The sequence below is a fragment of the Temnothorax curvispinosus genome, unplaced genomic scaffold, assembly GCF_003070985.1.
Source record: "Temnothorax curvispinosus isolate PA1 unplaced genomic scaffold, ASM307098v1 QBEX01014187.1, whole genome shotgun sequence".
Classification (NCBI taxonomy): Eukaryota; Metazoa; Arthropoda; class Insecta; order Hymenoptera; family Formicidae; genus Temnothorax; species Temnothorax curvispinosus.
Window position 1 is genome coordinate 91,588 of NW_020223967.1, and position 6,000 is coordinate 97,587.

At 43.5% G+C, this 6,000-nt stretch overlaps 1 protein-coding gene across 1 annotated transcript in view; it reads right to left on the reverse strand.

Moving 5' to 3' along the window:
* The window catches only part of LOC112464380 (tyrosine-protein kinase Drl-like), a 70,701-nt gene that overhangs the window by 48,418 nt on the left and 16,283 nt on the right, over positions 1–6,000 (reverse strand). The window lies entirely within an intron of this gene.

Consider the following 6,000-nt stretch of genomic DNA (forward strand, 5'->3'; position numbering starts at 1 on the left):
TATATAGAGATTTAAAGATTAAAATTGAGGAGAACGGCGGGAAGAGCGAAATATATCACGAGCGCACACATACGTCGACGCATATGATGTCGGCGTGGCAGGATTGAGATCTAATACGACGATTATTATCGGCATATTTCTCATACGGCGAAATCGTATCTCGGGGAATATCTACCGCGAAATAACCACGGGGATTCCGCGAACGGATTTATAATACGGATCCCGTCGATGCCAGGTATACCCCCCCCCCCCATCCTACTCCGCTTCTCGGCGCACATCCTCTTTCTCAGTGTATCACGGTCTGAAAATTCCTCTTGGGCACTCACGCGTGTAGTCGCGCACCCCCGTCCCCCGCGCGACGTCCCCTTGTCAACCCCCAGCCCGAAAAATCTCGTGTAGATACATAAGGATCTCTGAATTTCCTCGGGCGATCGGATGCGTCATCCGTCTGCCTTCACGTATGACTACGCAATTCGATATCACGCTCGCGAACAAGCTCTGTCGGATATACCGTACGTACATAGGTAACGTACGAATAAGTACGTACCGTCGTATTCGACGTCGCGCTACGGCGCAACCGTGGTCACGTTTGCTCCGCGATAAGACCCTCCTCCCTTTAAAGAAGCAAGATATTCAGATCCGTAGTGCTGTACACTCGGATGGAGAAGAGAAGCACGTGAAATGCAGGTAAAAGACAGGAAAATGGAAACAGGAGCGAAGAGGAAAAAAGCGGAGAGGATAGAATGTTTTACAAATCCGTATGACAGCATGCTGCGAGCGTAAATACTTGTCGCGATTTGACGTAAAATATTGAAAAATTTTGTCTGCTCTTGAACTGTGTTACTCGCTATTAACACGTTTTTGGTTAAGCACTAGATTTAGATTTTAGTTAAAATATATAACACTCTCGGCAGCTATTTCTATTTAAACTTAAATAGTTATATGCGGTAACTTTTGTCGAGAAATATTTTTGCTGCTATTTCTATACGGTGCTGTTTTCAGACATCCTCACATTACGCATTGTGTACCGGGGGCCAGGAAAGTTCTAACTGTAGTAGCAAATGGGAACCACTCTGACTCTAAATGGTCTGACTCTGCAGAGAGTTCTACTACTGCTTTTGTGCTCTCAGCTCTTTGACAGTTGAAAGTCTACATTTAATTTCTTGATTACCCGTAATAGAGTAGTCCTATTCACTTTCGAAAAATATATTAAACGTTACATCTCTGTTATAATATCTTATAATATATAAATATTATTATTTTAACAACATTTTGAAATTTATTGAAGACAAAACTACTTGTCTGCAATTGTTAGACATTTTATAATATAAATGCATAGATTTTTATTATTTATTCGCGTACAGATTCACATCATCTGTCAATTGCAAAATAAGGTCTTAATGAAATTGGAAAAATCTTAATGGACTATACACTCTACTTTCTTGTGTGTGTGTGTGTGCAAGTACAGCGTCGAGCAAGACGCGAATGCCCGTGATACGGTTTAGCGATAGCTTAGCATTTCGTGAATATACGTATACATTGAAATGCTGGTAGTCGAAGTTTAAGGCGGCGTCGGGCGGGCTCGAGGGTAAGCGTAGTAAGAAGATTAAGTAACTTTCTACTTCGTGCCCCGGGTCTTACGGAGGAAAGACTAACACCCGGCAGAGAAACTGATAATGACAGTCGGCCGTGTATTAAGCGAAACATCCGCGAAATCGAATTAATCCCTCTGTACTCCATTTTATTATCAGACATTAATCCCGGCTAAAGTGGAGAGTCGTGTCTGACTAAATAAACGCTTTACCACTTGCACTTTAAGACGCCCCGAAATTCGTCGCTTTCGCTACTTAATGGCATTGTGTTACGCGTATCCTGCATTTGTAAGGTACATTTTATTCTTCAAAAAGAGAACGTGTTCAATGGTATTATCATATTCTGAGAGTTCCATGAGATAATGAAACTGCCTCTTACTCACGTAATCAAGTAAAGCGTATAATCTCCTAAAGCTAAAACCTAAAGATATAAATATCACTCGTAATTTATATCTAATTTTCATGTCAAACAGTAGCGTAAGTAATTAGATTTTCTGGATAGAAATGTGCTCTATCATATAAACGCCGTCAGTTCGGGACGCAAACGCGCGTTGACCTCTCTCAACGACATCGAAATTCTCACTTGATTCATCGTAAAAATAATATACGAACGATTTCACTAATAGGGAACCCTTTTCATTACAAACTCCAGTGAACGATTAGTTCTCAGTTCCAGCCAATTAAATCACTCGCTCGCGAAATGGACGCGCGCGGCCAGCCGGAAAATCGCGAATTTTCTTTATTACCAGCCCCTTTCCCCCGTCCCCACCGTGTAACGCGTCGCGAGGTAGTCGGGGATGCAAAGTTGTCGGGGATATTTATACGTCGGTTTATCAGTCGCAGCTATCCGGGTCTGTACCCGCGGGAATGCCGCACACGTAAAACGGGAACGGCTTCGGGATATAGCCGAAGGAGCGAGAGCGAACAGTGGGACTATGAGCGTGCCGAGAAAAGCGTGTATTCTCTGTCGCGCGCGCGCGCGTGCACCTCGCCTCGTCTCCACCGTGGAGGAGAGCCTGGAGAGAGACTCGGTTGGTGCGTTGGAAAGCCGGGAGAAAATATTTCACAAGAAGATAAATCTTAGACGATCCCACGAGGAACGAGCACGCGCAACTAACTCAGGTGGATTAAGTTCCGCGATATCGCCCGGGGGTTTCGAGTGGGCAACAAATGGACATAATCAGGTTGTGCGCCGCGCAGCTATGGCACAAGCCCCGTTGCATTACGTTACCAGGATTACGTGGGGACTTCCTGCGTATAGACGACCCACGTATATATACCTCCCCGCACGACCGCCGCCGCTGCCGCCGTAGATTTCATTTCACGGCATGCCGCATCTTCGTTTCGACGTGCATTAAAGTTCGAAGCGGCGAAAAGTTAGCGGCGCGCGAGCGAACGTGTAATTGCACCGCGCTCTACACGTGGTTTTGCAGCGTCGTGTACGTTCGCGCTGCTTAAATTGATGTGCCGCATCTACGGGGCAAACTCTAATACACGCGCACGAGAGAATGAGAGCGAATAATATACATATATTAAGTGCATATTTTTCTCCCCGGAGAAATACAGCATCTACTTATTTAAAATATGTCTTATTTTGATTCTAAACGAGAAGTGAAGCGCCAACCATTCTTCACATTTTCCGAATTCTTGACGTTAAATATCTGTCTCTAGTAAAGCTTCTCGCAAAATAAATCCCTTTTCGTTCTGTTTAAAATTACTTGGAAAAAAAAACAAAATATTATTTCTTTATTGCTTTCACACACTTAATTCCGCTGGAGATATATTCATAGAGCTGTCACGTGTCGCATTTCCTCCACGGCAATCTTTCTTCAGTCTTTTTACATATCTTCGAGAAGTACCCGCGTATAAAAGTTTCCTATAACTTTCAAGGCATGGAAATTTTGTAAGGCGCGGAGACTTGTGAACGATGCTAGCGTGCAAACGCGCGTGCAAATATCATTTATTTTATCTTTTATTACATAGTTTGTCCTTTCATATGATAAAATCGCGGTCGAATCCATCAAATCACGTGACGTATCTCCCACATGCAACCGCGCGAGATCACGGCCGGGTCACAGGGCGATCTATCAATTTGCCGTCGAGATCACGGAAGGAAGAATTTAGGAAAAAGGGCGGGCCGGTTCTCCTGTCTTGTCCCGTGGGAGATGGCTCTCCACTCTGGATGAGAGTACGGCAACGAGGAAGATAGTTTATGGATGCTTCTTCAGAAGTGAAGCTTCATCTACGGGTAGGGCTTCCCGCATTGATGGTGCTAAGTAGAATACCGTGTTTGGCATATGAACGACTATCTTGGGTCATTAAAGCAGAGTGCGATTTCATTTGCTGTGTTATCCTCAGCTGTCTCTAAGCAGAAATCTCTAAGGACCTATAGCTATCTCGTCGAAAATTTCAGTTGTCAAATAATTGATCGCGGTTATTGGCTGAACACTCGCATTAATTTTTTCCTAATTAAATGCAATGTTTAGAAATATGCCGAAAGACATTATTTGAAGTTAAATATACATGTGTGTCACTTCGAGGTGGAAAGTCTCATCTAAAGGCATATATACTATACCCGGAAAATTAAATTAGCATAGGGATTGACGTTGTGTATCGCAGACTGATGCGACGCCAAATTGAATTTGAAATGAACGCGCGCGAGTAACTGCGTTTCGTACAATCCTGCTCTGTCAATAACGTAAACGGTTAGCAAAGTTTGAATTTTGGAGATCACACCCAAATATTACGTACGAGGTATTCCACAATTCGGCGAATTTTTAAATTTTAATGGTAGATTCTTTGACGAATTTGAAATCGAGTTTTACTTAGCGAAAATGCCAAGGGAGGATTATTTGTCGCAACTTTCAACTTCCAATAGCATATACTTTTATTTGAGCTAAGTTTCAAAGAGTCTATTAAAATAAAATTCACTTGAAATTGAAGAATATGATTTCGTTGTCAATAATATATAACGTGCGATATCTTCCAAATATAAGATCAAATAAGATTTATATTAATATAGAAAAACATATTTAACGTTGAACAATCTTTACAATTATTTGAAATAAAGTAAACTAATCTAACTAATCTATTATCTTTTGTCATCACGTGGAACTAACAAGTCTAATTTATTAGCACGGTTCCATGTTTTAGCATATGCTTCTGGGATCGTTCGCCTCTAAGTCGCGACAATCCATTAACATTGCACACCGCGCAATTTGTATTCGCCTAACTGCCGGGCTAAGCGCACGAGGCGCACGGGGCTGTTCTTTAAGTGGATATTCCAAGCGCTCGCAGGAGGGAAGACACGCGAGGGTTCGATCAGGGTCAGGAGCCAAGGTAAACACATTAAGGATACAACATCCTGCAGGAAACACATACTCCCGCCGATAGGGGGGAAACTCCGCGTGCGTCGCATGGCTGACTACGACGGAAATTCGAACGTCTCGCGGATCGCCGGAGATGGAAAAAGTCGCGTGGGTGGAGGGGTGTGGAGGTCGGTATCCCCTGGAAACTAATCTCCTGCGCTCGGATCTTGTTTCCGCCGATCGCCGTTTCCACCCGTTTACCCCCTTCGTCAGTAACGAGCGCGTTCCTTTTCATCCAACGATATCCCGTGTCCACGGGTATTCAAGTCTCGGATACTCGACTCACCCTTCGTTTAACTTCGCCAGTTTCGCGGATTTGTGTCTTTTTTTTTTGTGATTTTGTTATTTCGCGACACTTCGCCAAAAGATTGATTACTCTATTTGCAGTAACTTGACGATGACACGAACGCAATGTCTTTTGGTTTACGTAATACATTTCTAATATAATTAATATAATTAATAAAATATTTAAATAAATATATTTACTTTGAAAAAGTTGCGTACTTTCTTTATCGTATCTGATAAATGTAGCCGTATGTTGTATGAGAATCAGCAACCTGGATTTTCATGCGCGATGGACTGCAAATATTGGAACTCTAATGATTGAAAGAGTCGCGAGGAACAATCGATATACACTGGTGCATCGAACCGAGCGCAGTGCGGCACCTCGGTACGACCTTGAGCAGTTTCCACGATTCATTTTATCTGAGTCATTTATCGCGAGATCCGCGCCTGTGCGAGCGTGTGCGTTGGGCGCCGGATGGAATTCCGTAGGAGTCATTTATTGTTCCCGGGGCGGCGGCGACGGCGCGTAGAGTGCGCGGCGTCACGTCGACTAGTCGAATTTGCAATAAAGAAGATAGATGCGATGGAAGGAATATCGCCAGAAGCTAATCTTTTACTCTTCCACTTCGCTCGGTCTTCCTCCCTCATTCGTTATTCATTAGAGTCCACCTTGTTTCACCGGCAAAGCGATATGGTACGAGTTGCAGTTCGCTGCGAGAGAGAGAGAGAGAGAGAGAGAGAGAGAGAGAGAGAGA